Raw genomic sequence first — 25,624 nt, 5'->3', positions numbered from 1 at the left:
CATCCACCAACAATACAGGACCGTACAGCGCGGAGTGTGTCTCTCTTCCACAAAGAAACCAATCTGCGGGAGTAGCGGCAAGTCATCTCGCTTTGTGGCAAAAACACTTAACAACCTGACAATTTCACCCTTCAAATCTTGCTACATATTTTCAGCCATTTGATACGAAATACCTTCCTCCCTACACATAAACAGTTATATAAAGAGTTATTTTCCGTGCGACGGATTGATGTATATTTACTAAGTAATAGGGTGTATATCTAGTCAAAGAGAAATACAAGATTTGTTAATTTTATTAAATAAAGTGGGTAGTGTTAAATATTCAAAAACATTTTGTATTTATAAAGTACTTAACATTGGTAAAAAGTACACATTTATATTACGTACTGAATCATCCTTGGAGAGATTAATGTTTAATTTGTTATGAGAATATCAGTACTTGTTCTTCAAAAATAATACTTAACTCGAAATCAACACAAATACCAGTCTCATATTATTTTTAAGTTCAAGGAAATTAAAAAACAAGTATTATTGATATTTGGTCATGTACGACTAAACATTGTAGTTAATGTTTAAATTAATATGGAGTGAAGAAATAAAATGAATAAAGCTACTAAAACGATTTTATACATTTCCAAAGCCAAACTAAAAAACATAATGCATAATGCATTTTAGGTAGTTAAAATTTTATAATAACGTACTACTTTATATGATATTTGTATGAGTTAGGTCAGAGAGCTTATTGAGTAGCTAGAGGCTAAGTACTTTATTAAAATAAAAAAGGACCTCTTGGTCGTTTAATTGATATTGCTAATAGCAATTATTCATAATTAGAAAAATCCTTCCTTTACCTTTGGACAAACATTAAGCAACTCCATTGACCTAATGAGTCACGCGACAGGGTAATTTATCTGATGATCTAGTATAGTGAGCCATCTGCCTTGTTTTGGTGTCAGAAAATAGCGAGAAAAAAATCGTTCGAGACCTTAATGTGGCATAACGTTCAAAGAAGTTTAAAGTATTTACTCGTGTAGTTCTATATATATTTAGCATACAATCATGTACGACAAAGCACATGATGTCCGTCCTTATTACCTGTTGTACTTATATTTATGATGGAATATTAGTAAGAATTAGAAGATAGTAAAGGGTGGTGACTAATAAGTGCCTATTCAAACCTCAATTACTGTAGTGTGTTTAGTGACAATCTTAAAAAAGATTTTACGTCGAGTTAGATTTTTAAATCCATTCCATTTCACCTTTGCCTCTGTTTAAATTTTGACTGCGTGGCTTGCACGTGCTGTGGAGTTGTTAGACGTATTTGAGCTGACTGTATTGACTAAAGTGAATGAGATAAACGTCTTTATCTGTGTTTTTATTTTCTAAATTGGCTATTTTAATCGTGTATGAAAGTCCACTCAGTTAGTATCTACAAGATACAACATATCGTGTTCTACGATCACCTTTTAAAACTGGAACGAAGTACAATTTAATTGCATGGTACAAATTTTAATATCATTACCAAAATAGTTTTAAAATAAAATGAATTTCATATGGGATGAAATATTTTAAACATACTATAAAATATATAAATTAATTGTATTGCGGAAGTGGAGGTGTCACAGCATGATACATGTTGAAAAGAAAATTTGTATCGTCTTACTAAATGTTTATTGCAATGTTCTTGTTTGTTTGTTTTGTTTATGTTTATACGTAGTAAATGTTATTACGTGTTATTCCCTTAATAGCCTATTATAGATCCTTCTAAATATTCAAGAAATGTGTATAAAACTTTTCAAATACATATGCGAGTTTTTCAGGTAAGTAGGAGTTTTATATTTTTGGAAAATAATACATTGGTTAAAAATAAGTAATATATAATTTATGCAGTAATAATTTCCATAAAATACCCTTATTTTATTACTATACTAGTACGTTTCTATGTTTAATGAGGCAGAAAGATTGGAAAATCTCATGATTTATGAGTAATATATTATATATATATTATATATATATATATATATATATATATATATATATATATATATATATATATATAAAACGAACGAGCGCAATGAGTTTTAGGGATAGCATTTGTATTAACTGCGGAAATTTATAAAAATAATGATATAATTTTTTAATTTAAGCCCCGTTTTATAACCCTTTTTAGTTTGTATTAACTGTTTGGTCGGAACAGAAATGTTTGCTAAACAAACTCAACAGTTGAGGCATGTGTTGCGTTTCTCAGACAAGAAGGCGTTATAAACTTGTTTATTCTTGTTTTAAGCGTTAAGTTGAATAATTAATGTTCAAATAGAAAAACCTCTGTGTTTATCATAATTATAGTTATCACATACGATCCTCTTCAATATAAGAAATGAAAACTGTTATTCACATTTTTTAACTATTTCCTTTAAGTTTCAATTTAAATCAATTCATTGTATTGTTCTAATGTAAAAGGCGCTATTACATGTAACTGAAATTATTCGTAGATTTACAAAAAGTCTGGGATAGTAACAATATAAAGCTCTATATATGTTTTGTTGGTGTTTTAGTTTATTTTTTAATTAACTTTATTGTATTTTAATACGTATTAGTTTTATGCTCATTTACAAGCAGAAGGGTTAATTTTAGATATAATTATCTTACTTAGTTTCTACGTAAAAGACCTGAAATATCCTAAACATAAATATAAACAAGTAAGTGTAGCTACTTAGTACAATTATTGACGTATTCGTAACCTCAATTCTACATAGAGGGGTTCTATTTTATTGTGTGTACAACACGCAATTTATCCAAGCCACATTTAAGCCTATTACTTTTATTTTTTCTTCCTTTTTGTGTGGTGTATAAGTTTTTTTCCGTATGTATGTATGGCTCTGTGCATGTACTCAGGACAACTCTAGATTGAAACGAACTGTAGAAAGTTCCTCAGTGAAAACATAATACGTTGCATGGAATAACCGTATACCGTTTCATAAGTTAATTAATATAAGAAACAGTTTAACATTAGTTAAAAATAAATGTAATTAAATGTTTATTTCTATAATTTTATTACAAAGCTCAATAAAAAATTAAAGTATTAATTTAGTACTTATTTAATATTATGCTACTTATATCACGACACAAAACAAAATAATAGTTATTTCCTAATGTCTAGTGTATATATGGAGGAGGTGATTAATGATTACCTTAGTGTTATCAGTAAACATTGTTATAAATAGTGGACTAGTTCTTATATTAATCTGGTTTTTTGAAGTAAAAATTAAATAAGTCGTTATCATCTCAAGACAACCGACATATTTAACGTTATTATTATGCAATATAAGAATGTACAGTACTGCATATTGAGTCCACCGCATGAAGAAGCTGTACAGTTGTCAGACGTAATTAGAAAAAAGTTAATTCAATTAGTACTTGTTAAATGCTACTCGTGAAATTTGAGTTTTATACGTCGTGCTTTCTGAAAATGGGCGATATTCTCTTTTTGCACGACTTTGCAAAGTATTGTTATGCAAGTATAATACACATCTTTACTCTAAAAATTAATTAAATTATTAAAAGGTAAAATTTCTTCAAGATATCTCTACCTTATTTCTTTCAACATTTACAAAATAGCACTGGAATGCTTCTTAATAGAATGTAAATGTTGATTATTATTTCATCATAGGTAAGTGATATCAGCATATAAAAGTTACATTGAATTTTTTTTAATCCATAAAACGATAAAGATTTAGTACGATATTTGTTTTTTTAATTTATTATAACTATAAATTTTTTTGAAGCTTACTAGCTGTGAATATTAATAACTAGAATGATTACTACTAGTTATTTAAGGCTCCTTACTGACAAAGTACAATCTTCAAATTAACATGGGAAGAAATTTGCCATCTCCATGTTTCACCACGTAAAACAAAAATGCTGCTATAACTTAAATCAGGTATCAAGACACGAGAAAATCGTCCAAAGAGAATCTCGCAATTAAATTATACTGCTTCATTGACTCCACTTCAGTCAATTGTCGTTCTTTTATAACAATTCAGACAAATTCAGCTGGAATTTTACCTCTAAGTGTAATTTTTTTAGTGAAAATTCCTCTAAGGGTAATTTTTAATGTCAATCGTACACGTAAACAGTAAATCTTTCTTATCTTTCTAGTACTGTTTACTGAACATTAAGCTAGTATGGTTTTGTACACATTGTATACTAATTTAAATAAATGTTTAAATAGGACTCTTTTAATAAACAAATTTTATAGATTTGTTTCGTTATTTCATACAGAAAAAATTTACAATAATGTAACAACATACAACGATACAATATAAACAATTTCAAGAAATCAATATTTTTAAGTTAATAAAGTGTTGCTTTGTTAACATATATATATATATATATATATATATATATATATATATATATATATATATATATATATATAAAACTTAGTAACATTATTTTATTGCAAATGTTTTGTTTTAATAAAATTATAATTCAAAATACAAATTCAAATCTTTATTTTTACAAAACGTTACATATTATAGCAGTTCTACAATAACAGGTGATGTTGTCCACTATGATAAACTGTATTAATCATACAAGTAGTATTCATCGATATAATATTATTCAATTTAAGTATTGTATAAGAATTACATAATTATCAGTGATGATGAATAAATATGCAACAGATAAAAGGATTGGAATATTATGGAATTGAATCATAAATATACAATTCAGAATAGTTAATAATCTTAACAATATTAATTAATTTAAAAAAAATTAACAAATTATACATATTTGAGTGCAACAGATAAAAGTAATCGAATATTACGGTATTAAATAATAAATATAAAATTCAGATATTCTTAATAAACTTAACAATAATAAATAATTTAACAATAAACTTAACAAATTGTACATACTTTCCACATTAAAAAAAACATTTTTGTATGGCATTTGATGTAACGGAAAGCCCCACCAGCTTCGTCGAAGAAATTCTTCTACTGAGTAGGACATGCCATCCATGAGGACCTCACGAATCCTTTTTCTGAAGATTTTTATTAGTGGTTAATTTTTAAGGAATATAGGGAGTTTATGGAAAAGTTTTTTTTTTTATTTAGCCAGGTTTTTTTCGTAACAAGATGTATTATGAAGTGGAACGAAAAACGTTTGGGGGAAACTGAGAGGGTTCTGTTTTACAAATGATAGTGTTTGATATATATATATATATATATATATATATATATATATATATATATATATATATATATATATATATGGAAGCGAAAGTATGTTTAATTTATAAAAAGAGGTTCGCATGATTATCTGTTTTTGGCATTTGAAATTACACAAATTATTACTTTTTGAATTTAAAAAATGGTCTGACTATGGTGTGAAAATCCCAACAAAAAATACCATAGTGAAGATAAAAATATACATAGCCATGATAAACCTTAAAAGTTACGTCCAGGTGTACGATTTTTGATAATGTGAGAATTGCATAGTGGGCTATATTTAAGGTGTTTGAAAGTCTTCTCACCTGAGCTCCCTAGGTGGCACTGCCCTCGATCTGGAGGCTCAGAAACTTGCCTATCGGAGTAGTGTTGAGCAGTGGCTGGAGGTAGGAATCATCCGCCCTAGCACTTCTTTGATAGTTGGAATGAAAATTATGAAAATTTATTTCGAATATCTTTTCTGTATTTAGAAGCAAGCCATTATTGCTGAACCACTCTTTCATTTTGGTAATTTCTGATGCAATATAATGAAGTAGATGCATCCTATTTAAGTTGTTAATACAGATGGTCGTATCATCAGCGCATGAAATAAGAGTACAATTTGATAGACATTTTGGAAGGTCATTTATATAGATCATAAATAAAAGTGGCCCTAATATAGACCCTTGTGGAACTCCGTGTAGAACTTTAAGATATTTTGTAGAAATGCGTTGATCTCCAATGACGACCTTTTGTTGGGGAATTTTCACATACGAGGAGATCCATTCTTTTTCTTTGCTCTGCACACTATAGAAAGATAGCTTGTTTATAGAAAATAGAATGGTTTACACAATCGAATGCCCTAGACAGGTCACAGAATATTCCGACGGCATTCTGTAACCCATCCACAGTTGTGTTGACCTCATTGAGAAAAGTGTACAAGCCGGAATGTATGTTTTTATCTTCCAGAATCCAACTTGAAAGTTATGAAGGATATTGTTACTTTCGAAAAAATCAGTTAAAGATTTGAGAACAGCTTTTTCAAAACCTTTAGAGATTGCAGGAAGAATAGATACAGGTGTATAGCTTTCCACGGACTTCAAATCACATTTTTTTTTAATTTGAGTGATAGAAGGAAAATTTTAGTCTATTGGGAAACACTTTAGTTTGAAGGGACATATTTACAGAGTCTACTATAATAATTTGGAGTAGTTATTTCACTACTACAGAAAATATACGTTAGTGTTATTTCATCCTTTATTATCAATAGGATAAGTAAGACATAGACGCTATTTAGCATTGGATATCAATATTTTTAATCAATTTACTATAGGAAATTAGGTGGCTATTTCTCCTGGGTTCTTAGGCCTAACATTATAAACGTAACACTTCGAATCAACAGATTTAGGAGTAACAATACTTCTATTTATAGTAGATTTAGTAGATTCGTTTATATATAATTTAAACTGAGTAATTGGTATTAACAAAGTGTTTGTGCTAATGCACATCTGGATGCACGTTGACAAACTTCTTTGATAGTTGTTTCATTATAATACATCAATCCTTATCGATATGTCAGCAAGCTCGTATCGCACTGTAGCCACTCCTATCTATCTGAGCCGGTCCTGTTCTGCGGTGTCGCCGCCTGTCTAACGAGCCATTACTGTGACGTACTCTCTGTTTAACTAAAATTTTAACTATACCGATACTTACGGAAGGATTAAGAGGGAATGAAAATAATCGGGAAGATGTAGGTAAGTTGAAAGATATAGATTTTCTAGTTTTCAACCCCTTTTAAAACACATAAAGGTAGTTGATATTCACACAAATATTTCTTGCTTTCCTTAATAATATTCATGAAGCATGTGTTTTACAATATCCATCATTCTAGGTTGTCGATAAGTTAGAAAAAATGTATATTTCTTTAAGGAATTTAATCTTATTTCATACGCGAGGGCTAGTTGATCTGCATTAAAAAGATATTTTTATCTTGAAAGTAAGAGGCATACATCTACCTCACTTCAACTTTCTCTAATACCAGAAAGTTTGGAATTAGTGATTATCAAGTGAGTGAATGAGGGTTTTATGTAAAACTATATTTAGAAGTTTGCTATTATCACGGGCTAATATCATTCTTTTGTATACTTTTATTAATCTCACAGAGACATATATTCGTTAAATCATATTAGTACTACATCCCTTCGTTTTTGTATCTTAACTACTGTAAATATACTGCCATACAATGACTAAAGACAACTAATTTCTACGAGTATTATCTAAAATAAAATACATAACGGCACAACACCATAACGTGCTAGTATCCACACATTCATTCTTCACAAACTTTATAATAATATCGAGTAATTGAATATCTTAAAAAAGATATTCAAATAAGTTTCTACAGAATACAAGTATCATTAACGTTATTAGGGCTATACAGATATTGTTCCAAAACACTATAAACCCATTTCCATAAGCTCCATTGTACGGTGGTTGTTATATAAGAGGAAACTGAAGCAGACTGTGAGTGGCTTGTTAGCACCTGAGACCCGAGTGGCAGCAATCCAATCAGCTATATTTACTATTACACTGATATCTGTTATTATATTGGCTCTTTTGTTTTTGACGCTTATGATATATTGAACATTAATGTAAAAAAATACAATACAGTGTTTTGTTCCTATGGAAAACTTTTCCTCCCTTTGTTACTTTTAAAGCGATATACCGGTTTTCATTCAATGTAATAAATATTTGTACAAGTGAATAAGTACATTGTGAATGACAGATATTTATATAAGTTAATTAATTTAAACATTTTTAAATGTGCTATTTTAGTCTTGGTGGTTACACGAGATTACTCATCTTGTTGAATTCACGTTAAAAAAAGCCTCATCTAAAAAGTTTATTTTAATATTCAATCAAGAATGTATACATAAAGGACAAACAGCCATAGGTAACTTATATGTGCTATGTAATGCCTAACGTCTTGTTATCTAGAATCAATTATTTTTTTTATCAGTCTGCGTGATTTCTTGAATAACAAAGTCCAACCTATATAAACAATAGGTATAAATATAACAAGAAGTAAAACTTTTTATTAAGGCAACACCACGTTATATGATGGTGCATTTCCATTATATATGTCGCAAACCTAGTGAATATGTTTACGGTGGTCTTACAGGTAATTCCGATGGCAAATATACAGTTGAAAATAAATAAACTTTTAAAAATATAGATGAAAATCATATGACATGTGACATATTAACCCATTAATCCTGATGGAATGAGCAAACGATTATAAGTTTTGCATGCAACATCAGCCAATAAAATCGTCTATGATGATTTGTTTGATCCAGAACAATGTGGAGTGCCTTTATTTTGTGCAAATGTGATCTTGTATTTGAATTATAGTAGTTGTTTAATTTACGATAATACTAGTTAATCTTACAATCTGCTACCATTATTAATTATAAATCACGTATGTAGCCGTTATAGGTGTTTAAAACATACATTACTTATTTATCAGTAATTATTGCTTGATGAGATTGTTTCTGTAAATACAAGAACAGTAACTGCAGTTTGTGTGGAGAAGCGTAACATGTGGTTGACAAAGTACGAGACTTCAGCACGGAAATGAAGTGGAAAACTCCAGTTACCACCTGTTGTTGCAACATCACAGACATTGGCAATTGTAAAGGATTTATTCCAAAAACACAATTATAGTATGGTATTGTGAAACTGATATGGTAGATAAATTAACGAAGTATTATTGATTTGATAATGTATTTTGGCATTATAAAGACATCAATGAATTAATAGTAGCATAATGTAATTATCAGTTCGTCTCTAATAATGTAATTATTTACAATTATTAGATATTTATTAAAAATATTAAAAAAATAACATTATAAGTTTCAACAACATGAATTTGGACAGCGAGATTTGAACCAAGGATCCTCGACTCCAAAGTACTGTACGCTACCGATATGCCCCCGCAGAGCTGATACCAAAGCTTTTCACTTGTGACTGATAAGGTGCGGCGCTCCCTGATAAAGTCGAATAGGGAATTACATTCGAGAAATCAATCCTTGTTACCTCAATGTTTGATTATCTTTGAAGTTCATGTCTACTACAGTATAAAATTAGAGTTTTCACTTTACTAATGCTGTCACGTCCAAAATATTGTTTAAGAATTGGATAAGAGCCGTTTAAAAATTCATTTCTATCACGGAAAAAACATAGCCTACTGTTTGTGATGTAGGAACAGCTTTCAGCATTCCGTAGTTAAGTCATTTGCACTACTAGTGCCGCTTTGTAATTTATTTCGTGTGAGATCGACAGATGGACACCTTCAAACTTGTGTTCCATCACCATGCCCGTGACTGTTACAGTGCCGTCAAAGCTGTCGTAAGCAGTTTGTCTATCAATCGAACTCGCTTCAACGCTCGGGAGTCGCTGAACGTAGTGCTGCCCCCATAAGCCCAGAATAAAGCTAAAACGCTGAATTGCGATCATTCATTCTAAAAACTTCTCTTATTGTTATTATTAACACCACTCTCCCATGTGCGGGTTTTGCTTTGTAACAATTTTTATATTAATCTATATTCTGCAAATAATTCAGTCAATATAATCTTGTTAGAACTAAACAAGATACTTCCTATGATATGTTGTGTGTAAGTGTATGGAGAGGAGTAACAGCTGGTAGTCTTTTTAGTGTTCCTTCAATCACATCAAGTTTGAGCTTCCTAATAAATTATTTCTTTTCTGAGTAATCCTCGTTTTTCCTGGTATATAAAAAGGGTAATTGGCTTTATCAAATAATCAACTTTCATATTAAGCCTATAGTTTCTGAGCAAAGTTGTATTAAACAAGAAAAACTGTATGGAGTGCATTGGACAGTACTAATTATATCTAATAAACTTAAAAACACAAAAATACATAAGTATCTATCAAAACTTTATAAAATTAGGTACAATTGGAAAACTGTTCCTATTTGTTAGAACTATTCTATAACTTATAACACTTAAAACGCATAGGAACATAACCGAAACTACGAATTAAAACACACAAACACACACAAATTATATATACACACACATATATATATATATATATATATATATATATATATATATATAATATAATATTATATATATTATATATATAATATGTATTTATATATAATGTGTATTGATTAAAGAGTAATAATAGTAATAAGGTTTTATTTTATGGGATATATATCTTAAACATTTCACAGTGCAGGGGTATTTTACAGGTCACTAAGTCTCGTCAATGTGACAGTCAAAACACACCAGTTCCGTTCTAAATACATAAAACCCTTTGATCGCTAGCCCATATCCATGAAATTCAAAATAATGTGGGGGTGATCTCTTTCACGAGATTTGTATAAGAATATGAGATAGCTGAGTGACCTGACAGACTATACCAAGTTCGTATTTTATGGAGGTATTTTAAATTTGAATAAAAAAATACATCGGGTACTTTTCTACATAGTAAAACCTCGAATATATTTCTGAATAATTGGTGTAATCAACTGAGAAAGTAATTTAGTTTTCCTATTTCCCATTAAAATACGGAATTGTCAAGAAACCACAACATTGAATCATTATGCTATCAATGGGTAATTTCCTTTTAATTTGATAAATTATTTTCAATGGGAACATTGAATTTTCTTTAGTTCGAAAATTCAACAACATCTCAAGAAACATAATACCAAATTTGCAAAAAATGTGAAAATATAGTAAGATAAGTGTAATGATAGGATAAAAGTCTAAAGATATATTTCTGTCGTAATGAATATTAGTAACTGATACTTAAACTAGAGTAACTTAAAAATACGAATATTAAAATTTTATGAAAGGATACATTTAACTTTAAAAATATTTATAGTAACAGGAATTACTTTCAAGATGATTTTTTTTCTCATATGAGAATGCACCTACTTTTGGCAAAATATTAAATGTCGACACTACAGAATTAGATTTTATTAATTAATCTCTACTATGATACGTATCTATATGTGTACTATATATTATATATAATATCATACAATTGGTACATGATACAATACCTTTTAAATAATCGGCACATTACACATATATGCTTTGCAAAAATATAATAACAGAGCTTAGTAATGTGAGTAGGCGTATTCTAGCCAGGTATGCACACTCGGCATGTAGTCAACAGTCACTGCTGCTTGATGTGTAGGTTATCAACGACGAAATGTCAGATACACTCTCTGTTAACTATAATATAATCAATATAATCACATTTTATTCTTTATATTTGTTTTGCTGTGTGCAGTAATGTAACTTGTTTGAGGGTTGTATAGGTTTAGAGAGAGTTTTATGAGTCTCAATGTTCAGCAACACGTTTTACTCTGTAAGTAAAAAGGTATAAAATATTATAAAGTGTCCGGGCTTTTAATTAAATTGAAATATATTAAAGTCAACCGATATATCATATATTACACAAGACATAGTTTGTTTAGTTTAATAAGTAGGAACGAAAATATTTAATTCGTATTTGGCATAGATAAATCTGTAAGCTATTTCTAATTTTATTTCCTAAAATATGTAGCTTGTTTATTCCTTAAATAACTTCAAAATTGTTGGAGAGACTAAAGTTAAGGTAAAAGGTAAATATGTTAAAGCATCTTAAAACTATGATTTATTTAATAGTTCCTTGTATAATTGTTTTATTGGACTAACTAACTATGATATGCCATAACGATATTAGTAACAAAGTTAAAGGCGTTCTTTGTCAACTGTTACAATTATTGAAGGAGTTGAAATAAATTTTCCAAGAAAAGATGAAAAGTCGTGAGGCTTAAGAAAGAGTGAAATAATGTTTCGAAAGTAACATTGTTAAACTTGTAGGATACTTCTAGAAGTGATGGAATACAAGGAATGGCTTTTTGCAGATATAGTTGAGAGACGACAAATTCCCGTTAACTCGCATTACATTCCAATGTACAAAGTTCTGTATCTTCAAACCATAAAAAATTTACTACTCAGACATTATTATTCTCCGAAATGATTACTTAGTGTAGCATGAAAATAGACCGATTATAACTTATTTAAATGTTCTTGTACATCAAATGGGTATAAATATTGGTCTTAGGTATGTAAAGTTTAAACATGTTTAACTTATAAGGTGGAGCAATAAGTGTTGATGAATTAGCGGGAATCTTCAAACAGTAGATACTTTTCGTTTCTTAGAATATTATCAGTTCTTACGGAAATAATTCTTAAATTGAAATTACTTAGAAAGTACAAAAGGTGATTTCAAATAAGCTTTTGCAATCTCTAGTGATTTGGGTTTTGTAACTTATGGAATTTCGTAAAAGTGACCTTGGAATTTCAATGAACTACTTTGTAATTATTCAAGGAAACTGTCGCTCCAAAAACTATATAAATATAAAATTCAAATTTTTCTAGCAATATACAATGCCCTGATTTGAAGGTAATATCGATTAACTTCGATAACCTCATTCAATTAATCCACCAAATTACATAAAACTGTTCAGTTATCTAATCTTTCACCGAAAAGTGCAGCAGCCCATCAGCCCAATCCATGTCAATTACCAACTTCAAAAATAGTTATAGCATAATTTTCAAACCCTGGAAAAGGGTTGTGTGTTCTAAAATGAATTTCTGGAGGCAATGAAAGCAATATTACTACCACCAGCTTATCATGAATGAATTGCCACTATATTTTATAATTGTAAGCATGGATGTGGTTCACGGTGCGTGTGTAGAAAACCAAAGTTTCAATTCACTTTAGTTTGTATACAGTGTAATAGGCATGCTTGATTTAACGCTGTTTCGTTGCAAAGTGACTGAGGAATAGATTGCATTTGACCCTAACAGTTTCGAGGGTCTGGAAACAACGGTTTAGGGCAAAAAAGATGAGGACGATTAAACAGAAATTACCAAACGTCAACAATACCAAAATTAAGAAGAATAAATTAATAAAACCGTTCTTCAAATAGTTAATACATTTTCACTTTAATAAAAAAATTGAGATATAGTTTATTATTTTACTACTATAAATATAAATACATATAATGTGTATTTTATAACATAACAAAAACAATATATATTAAAAATGTGTAAAATATCAATAAATACAATGGATTAACTGATAAACTATATAAATTATTTTAAAGTCCCGGTAACATTCACATTTATTCACCGTTGACCTTCCTATACACCACGGCCTGTCTCAAAAAGAATTAAGTCCCTGAAAAAGTGTTACCAATAAAATTAATCCCACCTTTTATTCTCTATAATTTTTATAACAGATTATAAAAACGTCGAAGCAATAGAACTTAGAGAGTAGTGAAAATCCGTTTTTATTTTCCTGAATCTAAAATGACTAACAACGTAGACACGTTATTACATAAAAATTAAAGGCAACTTATAGAGTTAGAGGACCAACATTTATTTATATACAAATGATTTATCTGTAGCATATTACCTGTCATTGTGAGCTTATTTGATATATTGGCTGGACTAACATGCTTTGGGTCATAAAAAAGATTATAATCAATGTTTTTTTTAAAGGAAATTCGTAAAGTATTAGAATATCCTTCACAGTTCAACTGGACCATGTAGAACAAGCACACCAGTAGTTGGATTAAATAAGAGATAATATTTAGGATTGGAAATTCATGTTCATTATTGCTGAGACTATATTATAGATTTTATTCAGCCTATTTATTAACCAGCATTATACAAATTTGGAACATGTATCTCCCTACGTATTCTGTATTTAGCCATGACTATTGGAATAATGAAATTTGTTGTTTTTATATATATATATTATATATATATATATATATATATATATATATATATATATATATATATGATCATATTTCTTGCTTAAAAAGACCAATAAATACAATTAAATAAATGCTCTTAATTTTTTTATTAAAGACTAGTAAATTCACACATAAAAATAATTTGTAATAACATTAAATCTACTGAATACGATCTATTTCGTATTACATTTTAGGGCATCGTCTCTCGTATTGACTTTGTTTATTATCCAAGATAGATGCATAATCTGTACATACAAATTCGTGAAGATAAACAATGAACTATGGTTTCATAGAATAGAATTACATAAAAATTCTTTATCATAAGGTATTTTTACCATTTTTAGCATGTCACCTGCCCAATATATGTACAGTGTCAGGGAGGCATCTTATCGCATTAACAAAGAACAGCTGATTTGTGCTCTAGGGATAGCAGACTGGAGTTATGTTTATAGCCAAACAAACGCATCTTGTGCTTTTAACATGTTTTATGAGATATTGGGTTCTATAATATCAAAGTGTAGAAAAGAAATAAAGCATAAAAAGATAGGAATAGTTAAATTAAAACCGTGGATTGATTTAGAAATATGTAAACGAATTAAATTTAGAAATAATTTATTAAAATCTATAAAGAAAAATCCTAATAACAAAAAGAATGTCGACCAATTTAAAGAGTACAGAAATAAACTTCAAAGAGATATTAGAGCTAACAAGAATAATTATTATACGGAACTTTTTAAAAATTGCAAGGATAATTCTAAAAAAACCTGGAATATTATTAAGGATATAACTGGACAGAAAAAAATCAATGATAGTGTAATAAATCTAGAAGTTGGTAATGCCATGGTAAATGATCCTGAAATAGTTGCAAATGAATTTAATAATTACTTTTTATCTATTGCTGGAGAACTTGTGAATAAAATAAATAAACCAATTAATTTTTAAAGTATGGAATTCAAAAACTGTTTTAAACGTCAGTGTAGTACAAATTCTATATTTTTTGTCACCGGCAACGCTAAGCGACCTTATATTGGCAATTACGTCCCTAAAATCAGGTACTTCACCAGGTCTTGATGGAATAAGCTCAGTATTTATTGAGGAATTATATAGTAAAATAACGAATGTCTTACTATATATTATAAATCTTAGTTTCACATCGGGAGAATTTCCAGACAAATTGAAAGAGGCTGTCGTTATACCGATACATAAAAAAGATTCTAAACGTTTTTGTAGTAATTAAAGGCCAATATCTCTGTTATCGTCTTTCGCAAAGATATTTGAAAAAATTATGAAACAAAAATTACTGAAGTTCCTTGAATTTACATGTTTTTTTAGCAACAAGCAATATGGATTTAGACAGGGAATGGGTACGGAGACAGCTCTGCTCGATTTTATGAACCGAGTAGCTAATGGGATGAATGATGGAAAAAAGGTTTCTGGGTTATTTTTAGACATTACGAAAGCATTCGATACAGTTCAACACAAAATTCTTCTTGAAAAATTATATGATTGTGGGATTAGAGGAGTTGTATGGAAATGGTTTAAGAGCTATTTATCTAATAGGAAGAAATTGTCAAAATCAATGAAATTGTTAGCTATTTTGGTGAGATAAAGTATGGAGTACCCCAAGGGTCAGTTTTAGGAGCTACGCTATTCTTAATATATATTAATGACTTATGCAATGGAAATTTTTATGGCAATGTGACTTCGTTTGCTGATGATATAGCTCTATGCTACGTTGAGAATTCGTGGGAAGATATTGAGCTTAAGATGAATCTAGACTTACAGGCACTCAGATGGTGGTTTACAAAAAATAATATGTTATTAAGTCCCGAAAAAACTAAATACATAAACTTTTCCTTAAGAGGAAATATACAGTTCAAAAACGATATTACTTACAAATGTTTGGAATGTATAAACGATAAGTGCAATGTAGGATGTGGGCTGGTAGTGAGGGAGGAATCTTTAAAATATTTGGGGTTGTGGTTAGATAAAGAATTAAATTGGAAAACACATATCACAAGATTAAAACAAAAAATGAATAATGTCTTAAGAATTTTTTATTTTTTAAGAAATATTTGTGACAAAGATCTTTTAAAAATGTTATATTTTTCTTTAATTAACAGTAGATTGGATTATGCATTATCGTGCTGGGGGGAAACATACATTTCAAATCTGAAAACCATCATTACCTCTCAGAAGCACTTCATAAGGATGATTTTAAAACGAAATAGAACTGAGTCAAGCTATTCCTTGTTTAAACAACTACAAATCTTGCCATTGAGGTATATGTACGCTTTTAAGGTACTGAAAATATTCTTTATGAGAAGTAAAAATTTCAAGCTAACGAATGAATATAAATTGAGATTACGAAATTCAGAAGACTTACCTGTGCCAAAGCCATCAAATACTTTTATTACCAAAATGTTTTTTTATCTGGCACCACGAATGTTCAATGTATTGCCTTCGAACGTAAGGAATCAAAATTCAATCAAAGTTTTCTCAAAATACCTGAAGGATTGGCTTTTTTAATAGAAAATATAGAAAATATGCTGTTTAAGTTTAACGAGTAAAGGAAAGAATTGTTATTACTATGTTTGTTATTGCTTGCTACTGTTACGTTTGTTATTGTGTGTTATTATTAGGTTTTGTTATTACTTGTTATTGTTATGTTTTGTTATTACTTGTTATTTTACGTTTTGTTATTACTTGATATTATATTGTTATTTGTTATTAGTTTGTGTACACAGTACTATATTTATTTATAGATATGTTGTCCACCATTCAGTTATGTATGTGAGATTGTGAGAGTGAGTGGAATTTAATTGTTTTAAAAACGAGTTGCTCATTTCATTTACTAATTTGTTTGTACAGATGCGATGTAAAAATAAAATCAAGTTCCATTCGAAATATTAAGGGAATGGCTCCAACGTGCAGCATTTAATGTCTCAACTTTAATTGTAGTATGTATTGTGGTAATCTGTAGGAAAAGGATTCAACACGCGGAGATTTACATCTAAATATATAAAAGTGTATTTAAATTATATAAATCCCTTTCTGTATTTAATTATGTACAGTTTGAAAAGCCGTTTTTATTCAGAAATGTACAATAAATATATCTCCAAACAGGCAATGCCTTGGAGGTTTTCTTTGTTTCTCCTAAATGTGTTATAACTTTTAATCTATCAGGAAATATGTGTGTGAGTGTGTACGGTCTGGATAGGTTAAAAACTGTAGCAGAGAATGACATTAGTGAAAATAGTGTGTAGCAAGTATCAGGTCAAGCCCGTGCATCCGAGACTCTCAATAGTGTTTTCTTATGTTTAATATTATGTAGTAATATATTGTTAACATTATTGTTGATAATGCTGGTGTAAATTTAGTAACTTATTTTGGAGAAATAAAGTTTCTTTCTTTCTTTCTTTCAAGTGTTATTACAATCTTGCAGTATAGTAGTGTTTAAAAGTATATTTTAACCTAGAAATTACTAATGGTAAAAACCAATCAACTAAATGGGATATTGTTCTGGGACCTATCAATTTCATAAAGGTTCATATAGATTTTTTCAAAGGGATATAGATTGGGATATAGATATAAATTTTGTTTCATATAGATTGCATTACAAAAATTAATATTATTTACACTGCGTATTGCGTTTTGAGGTAGATATTTTTTTTTTTTTTTATTTAAGTATTACCGAGTCAAAACGGGATGTGGAAAATGTTCTATCGTGTATACCAGTTTACAAATATCTAGTTTCTCTAGGTTTATTTAGACGGATATTATGCATATTGTGGTTTTGAAATGAAAGTGGTTTTAATCAATTAAAATCATCATTTATGTGCCGAAGGATAATATTACCGGACATTGTAAAATCGGACCATAGAAACATTCCCGTTGTTTTATATTAAAGTTTAATGATTCGATGGCTCATAATAACTTACCCATTTTATCACAAACTACTTATAAATTATGTAGTATTTTATCAAGAAATTGAAATAAATCCATTGTTTTACCCATCGAATAACCATACCATAAATTAGATATTGGTAAAATGTTGAATTTAATTAATAGGATGTATATCCTCTAAATACTATAATAAGATAAAACATTATTCACTCACAATAAAAACCAAATTTATACTTATAATTCTTCAATATGCAAACGTATCAGGGAATTAAATGTATTTCCTTTACAGGTTTTACTACCAAGATCAAAATTTATGGAGGATTCGTCAATGACATCGCACACATCTTTCAATGCATCGCAACTTTATTGTTATAACTTTATGTTCAATATAAAATATAACAGTAACGCCGAATATCTTTCTGAATATTAATAATGAAGACAACGTCATACACTTATTTTTTAACAAGAAATTAAGTTTCTTATGCATGGCTTATTTATTTTCAGAGAAGGTCTTGAAAAGAAACATTCACAAATTGTATTATTTCTCCCTCAGCGTTGAAAGTATTTTACTTCCATGTTTAAGAATTCGTCGTTATTAACGCTACCATTTTGTATAAATGTAACTCGAGATGACTTACTTAAATAGAGTTTTCTACTTGAATTAGGAGGTGCCTAATCTGTCTGATAATATAAAATTTATACTGTATATATATATATATATATATATATATATATATTTATTAAATTAAATAGTACATCTAATACTATATATATAATATTTTTATGTTTCTTATCCAGTGTCATGTGTCATTAATTAGTTGGCATACAACATTCACAAATATAAACATTTCTGTAAATATTCTGTTGTAATTTTGCGTATTATAGGTTTATCTATTTATACGTACTGATAATTACATACTTTATTTAGTCACATGAGTGTGACTCATTATGGAAATTATAGAAATCTGCAGACATTACCTTAACCTAATAAAATCACGATATTGTAAGCATATGTTCAAATGTAACCAGTACTTATGAAAACCATTCATCATCACGATTTCTGATTTCTAATATGAACTTAGTGCTGTTAAATTACTTCCTTTGCATCAGCTTGTTAGCCAGCCATATCGCAAAGAACTTTTAAAGCTAGTGGAAAATGCTAAAATAAAAAAAATCTTTGTTGCAATAGATATAACTACGCGAAACGTTAGCTCTATACTAATTACATGGTACTATAGTTTGTTTTAAAACATTTCCTAGTTTTCTGAACAGGTTTTCTTTTATTTTGAGCCTGTATTTACACTTCTCAATTATTGGAATACTAGTTATAAATCAAGTCACTAAAAGCCGATCTAATTCTATTAGAATTTGGAGTCCATATTTTTCGCTATTCTGCTTATGATTAACACTTTTTTTCCTACAAACCACTTACTGAAATTGTTTCCTAGAAGTTGTACAATTTCGCGTGACCCTCAAAAATTAAATTAAACTTCCTGTATTACAATAGCACAAATCCAAATAACATGTTGCTGTCACACAATCTCAAAGGCAAAGTAACACGATCTACCAGCTTCTCATATAAAAAAGAACAATGGACTAAAAACTGGATGCAGTCGGACGTGGAGTATATTTCCATTTACAACTTTTCAGACAAATAAACTTCCTTTTTCAGTGGTGTCAATATTTTATAATTTTAAATACAATTTCGAAAATGAAATTTGCTTTGATAGTATACATTAATAACATTTTTGCAATTATCACGTTATGTAGTGTTTTAAAACAAAACAATAATTAGAACATCTTAAAAGTAAACGTTAAGTTCCTTCCATATTTAGGTGAATAGTTAGGTAATCGTATGTTAGTAAATATACGATTCAAGGCAATTTAACTTTTAGTATATATCTTATTAAAAGGAAAGGTTTTTGTATCGTGTTTGTTATAAATTTTAATTGATTCAAATACATTTATAATATAGTAAAGTATGTATTTTTGTAATTTGTATGCGTTTAAGCTTAATGTTGCCTAATAGAACCCCTTTTCATCTCTAATGCCTGAGAACTAAACCATACTTTGTGTTTAGTGACTTGCTAATACTTGCTAGTGTAAACCTTAGTCGATATACCATCGAAACTATGCACTGTGCTGCAATTTATTACTTGAAAACGTATTTTATTTAAAATGTAGAATGTTTGGTTTACAGGGTAATTTTAGACACATCGTTCTGTAGGAGATCTGTTTGTAAGGAATAATCTTCCACTAAATGGGTCGTTAAAGTGTAGGATTAAAATATTTATTACGAGATAATGGTAATTTATCCTTGTCATATATGATTAAATAATATTGGTTGAGGATCCATATGGACCCTTATGGATCTCCGATGAACGAAAACACTTGACAAAAATTCCTAAAAACACGGGGTTTATTGGTTCCTCTTGATCCAATGAAGAATTCTTGTAGGAATTGACTTTAGGGTAAGAAGGTAAAAGAGAGCTGCAGAAGACAGTTAAGACAAAAATTGTGTTTGGCTTAAAATCTAACCATTACTTCCCATTAGCCTGACAGCTTTTTATGTCCTTGTCATGGGCACAGCCTAAAATATTTTATAAAACTTGTAATACGTTCCTTAAAGTTCCTAGTAAAATTCCTTTGTTTAAAGTTTAATTTTGACGGTATAAAGATTTTGAAGGAAACATAATTTTTTTAGACATTTGCCATCGTTCAGTGCAACTGAACGATGGCAAATTTCCGGAAACATTCAGTTTCCTTCTGTATATTTAGTATTAGAAATCTTTGAAATTTAAATTTATGTTCAACACAGGCTTATATTAAAGCGAGATACCACAGCTTAAAGAATTCTAAATAACATCTTGAAATTGTAAAAAGAATCACCTGCCATGACAATAATAAGACCGATAGTTCTTTCTGTATTCGTTTCCACTGAAATGTCACGCTGAAGTTTTTGTTATTTATGGTTGCCAGCACAAAAGTTGTGGCGGATACTCACGTGACGTTCAGGCAGTAAACTGCAACGGGATTGAAAATTGCTGAATTGGAAACCCGGCTTCTGCCACAGTTGTTCAGTTACTCGCTTTCTATTTGAGGCGTGTCTATATGGTTCTGGGACACTGTATACCGTAGAGACAAAAGTTTTTAGCTACAGTTGGCCCACAACTAAAGGGTTACTTGCTTCTAGTATTTGTCAGCTGACCGTTCTCTGAATGGAAAATACGACAGATTACAATAAGGAGACCTTATCGATCCTTTTTGAAAACGTTTAACTCTGGTGCTGTAGTAATGGTACATTTTATTTCGTAAATTAACTTGGTTATTATTTGAAACAGAAGAGGATATTTTAGTTTAGAATTGATATTTATAATATTTAAAATTTCTGAGTAAAACTTATAACATTATTTTCTGTAATTTATTTTATTTTTTATTATGCCTTGTACAGCGGGGGGAAAACTGACTGTGGCGCACGGCGTTTACTTTGTCAACCAACCTGTAGTGTTTCATGATGGTACATTTTAGCCGAGTTAACACACGTGAAGCTCACCAAGGAAAGGTTTTGTATTTTCAATAGTTTTTCCTGTCTTTGCACTACACAATTTAGGGTTTTCTTGTGCAAGGAAAGGAAATAGGTGAATCAGCTACTAAATATATTGTTCGTAGTTCCCCAATAGTGAATTTATATTTTATACTACATTGATAAATAAAATATTAAATAAACTGCATGAGTTAACAAACTGAAAAGCGTTTTAAGAAGGCTTTAGTGTGCCACATTAAATAAAAAACAGAAATGTAAAATAAATCAATTATTTTACGATAATGGTTTAATAATGCGGTTTAATAATGGTTACGCTTCATTTCAAAATTATAGATGTTACCTCTTTTTCATAATTTATTAGCTTCTAATACTTGACATTTATATAGTTCAATGAAGACATAAAACTTAGAATTTATAGATAAATACGTGTGAATATAACAGCAAACACATATGAAATGCAATGGATCTCTGTAACGATTATTTTAGTTACCATATTGAATACAAAACAATAGAATTTATATGGTGATAAGGTTACATTATTATATTTACCTTAAATTTATATTTAAAATTAGGTTTAACTATATAATACCAGTTACTCCGGCTTTTTTATAACTATTTACATTGTACATGACACAAAAAAACAGCCCTTCACTCTTTAACTTGCTATGAATATAAAATGGTAGGTTACCTAATTTTTTAAGCTTTGTATATTTAACACTGTAACCTTTACAGTGTAACCAATTCATGTGTTAATAACCCAACGGATAGTTTCATTCAACGAGTATGATGTGTACTATTATTTAGTGTAAATATGTGTGTAGTAATTGCGTAATTTTAAGTATTTCTCGTAATCTACATGGTTACTTATAGGACCAATGTAACTAGTAACTTTACCACAGGTAGAAATTCAGAACTCCAATGAACACTGATGAGTGCCACTTTTAATACCTATGTAGGAATAGATTGTCAACCGTAAACTTTGACCTCTATATGTCGACTCTATCGATATTTACTGAGCGTAAACCCACGGCAGTGAGTTTTCCATCAGCATCTGGTAAAAGAGCTTTGCTGAAAGATTTTCCAAAATTTAATAAAATACTTTGAATTTTATTTTACCTTGTTTTTCTATAAGGAAATCGTATTTATGATTAAGAAGTTAACTTAATATTTTTATAATTCTGCATTTATGATTCTTGTTTAGTTTGCCCTATCACGATATTTCGTAATCTAATAATCACTATAAAAGATATGTATTGTACACGATGTCACTTTGAGAATAATGACAAGTGTTACAAGATAGTAAGAGTAGACAGATTTTCCGCACTTTGTGTACAAGTGAACGCAAACAAAGCTTTGAAATGAGAATTTGTGCAACGATATGAGTACCAAAGTTTCACTTGAGTGCCTGAGGTTAAAAGTTGGCTTGTTAAACGTACCGTATCACTGATGCTGACATGTACTGTGTAACTCCTGTGCCAGGAAAATAACCCAACAGTGAACTCGTTAGCCATCAGATCGTTTCTGTGATCGTTAAATTGTTATAATTTACTCCTGGATAATTACAGTTTTTATAGATTTGTCGTCTTTAAATCATTACTTTTTGTGGAACATTTGCATAGATTAAACTAAATGATTAGCCTAATCAGGTTTTATTTTAACAATAAGAACTCGTTTATCATTAGATTTAATAACATTTAAGAGTGCATATATAATTTTTCATGACACATTAATTATTATATAATTATTTAAATTTAAAACGTAATTGAAAACTACAAAAAGATTCAAAAACAGGCTATTGTTATAGTAAAACATTTTTATTGTCATAGTGAGCTTTTTTCGGAATAAGGGGTCTACTTTTTTAAATCAGGTATAAATAAATATTATGATTTATTTTTAGTTTTGCTTTATTTATATAAAAAAATTAGGGTACCACAAAACATTTTTTAGAGTATATTAAAATTAAAAAAAATAAATAATATATTAAAATTTATAAGATTATTGTATTCAAACGTTGATGTATGTAGCATTTATAAATTGCTTAGCTTTAACTGTGATCTATTAAGCATACTATTAAATTTAATAGTCGCTATTACAGTTGTAGATTAAACAAAGCTGCATCGACAATATTACCTTATATCACAAAGAAAATAACCGTAGGGTGTTTATGGTTATTGGTACACGCGAAAGTGTGTAAACACTGGAACGAGAATTTGAGCAATGATTAGGTATGAAAGTTTTACTTGACTGCCTGAGGTGCAGAGATGGCTTGTTAGGCGTACCGCTGTAGCTGACATGTACTGTTTAACTCGTGTGTCAAGACAATGCCCCAGCGGCTGCAGAGCGACTTTGGTGAATTTTACAAAGTAATAATAATAAGGTTCCTGGAATATTATAATATTAATATAACTGTTCCATTTTGAAAGTTACTATGTAGGACCTACAAGATGCACTTTTTTAACTACAAATTTATTACAGAAGATAAATAGAATCGTTTATCGTTATCCCGCCTATAAAGGATATTTACACTATGAAAACCCTTTGGCCTTAAGCCCATAGAATATACTCTAGTTATAGAGTAAATACCAATTTCGGTATACATGTGGTGAAATATGTTCGGAAAATCGGTAAATTATGCTTTATTATTAGTTGTTAAAGCTAGAAGTAAAATTAATACTCTTTACCCTTTTAGTTAAGTAGTTTTTATTTTATTCAAGGATGTCTGTTTTGAAGGCAAATTATTTTACTGTTGCTTTAGATTTGTTAATAGTGGCACCACTTTGGAGTCAGGAATCCTAAATCAACTTTATAATTAATATGCATAAAAAAAAATTTTTCTCGAATGTTGGATTTACTTGTTCTGAAATGCTCTACTCAAATTACATTCCTAAAATTCTATTGCTTACTTTCATCTAAATATTGACAAAAAAAGAAGGATGTAAGTTATGTTTGGTATTTCATGAGACTATATCTTATTTACGTAGCTTCAGGGCTTACGTATGAAAACTGTAATGAATTAAAAACATAATGTTCATAGCTTCTACATATTGATGATTTTTAAAAGTGCAAATTGAATTATTATTATGTATCTACATTTAATTTAAAGTTACGGAGTATGAAATAGTCAGTACTTATATGAAATACAAACTTTGTAATAAATTATAGGAAGTTGAGTGAATTTTAATAATTCAAAAATTACAACTAATTTATGTAAAATATTAATTTATTTGTAATTTGAAAATAGTAATATATTGTTTATTAAATAGATTAGATCCAAAGGTAAAATAGCCATTTACGTATTACAGCTCCATTATAAACTAACCGACATGACTGTATTTACACATTTTACAGTGTATTAAAGAATATAATCCATTACTAAAGGTATTCAATAAAACAAGTAACGTCTAATGGAGTACACCTATTAGTGAAATAGCACGACGTACTCGTAGCATGGTGTTCTCAGCAACATATAAAGCCAATTAAAAACGTCACCTTTTCCCACGTAATTTATATTTAATTACTCGTACAGTAGCTATGATATGCATATAACTTGTAGTATGTTTGCATACCTAGTTTGGGATGAACCCTTTATACAAATTATGATTGAATTTTTCTAAATACTCTCCAAGAATCACCGTTACATGTAAAATGACACTTGATGGTATTTTATTTTATTATTTACAGATATATAATTTTGTGATGCGAATAAGTAAACTTATTAAATATAAATAGTTTTTTTTTTTGCGTTAAATGTCATATCCAACACTTCTAAATGCTTAAGTATAGATGTGTCATTCATGGTTATAGCTGAAAAGATCTGGAATATTGCCAATTCAAAAAAAAGTATTTTGGAATTTCTGTAGTATATGCCAAATAATAACAATGCAAGAAAAAAATGCAGTGTAATTTAATTGAAACCATCTTTGATTAATAAATAAGATATATTGAAGTAACAGGCTACACTCATAATTGTTACTGTTAATTCTACACTTGTAAAGTCATTTATGTGATTAATTTATTTCAAACGCTATATCTCCAGGTATCGTATATTTTGTGTTGTTTTATTTTATAGTCATGGTTTTAAGAAATACAATACATATTTGGATATAGAAAATGTTT

Source organism: Homalodisca vitripennis, chromosome 5 (genome assembly GCF_021130785.1).
Source record: "Homalodisca vitripennis isolate AUS2020 chromosome 5, UT_GWSS_2.1, whole genome shotgun sequence".
NCBI classification, from domain to species: Eukaryota; Metazoa; Arthropoda; class Insecta; order Hemiptera; family Cicadellidae; genus Homalodisca; species Homalodisca vitripennis.
Note: the sequence above shows the minus strand (reverse complement) of the source record.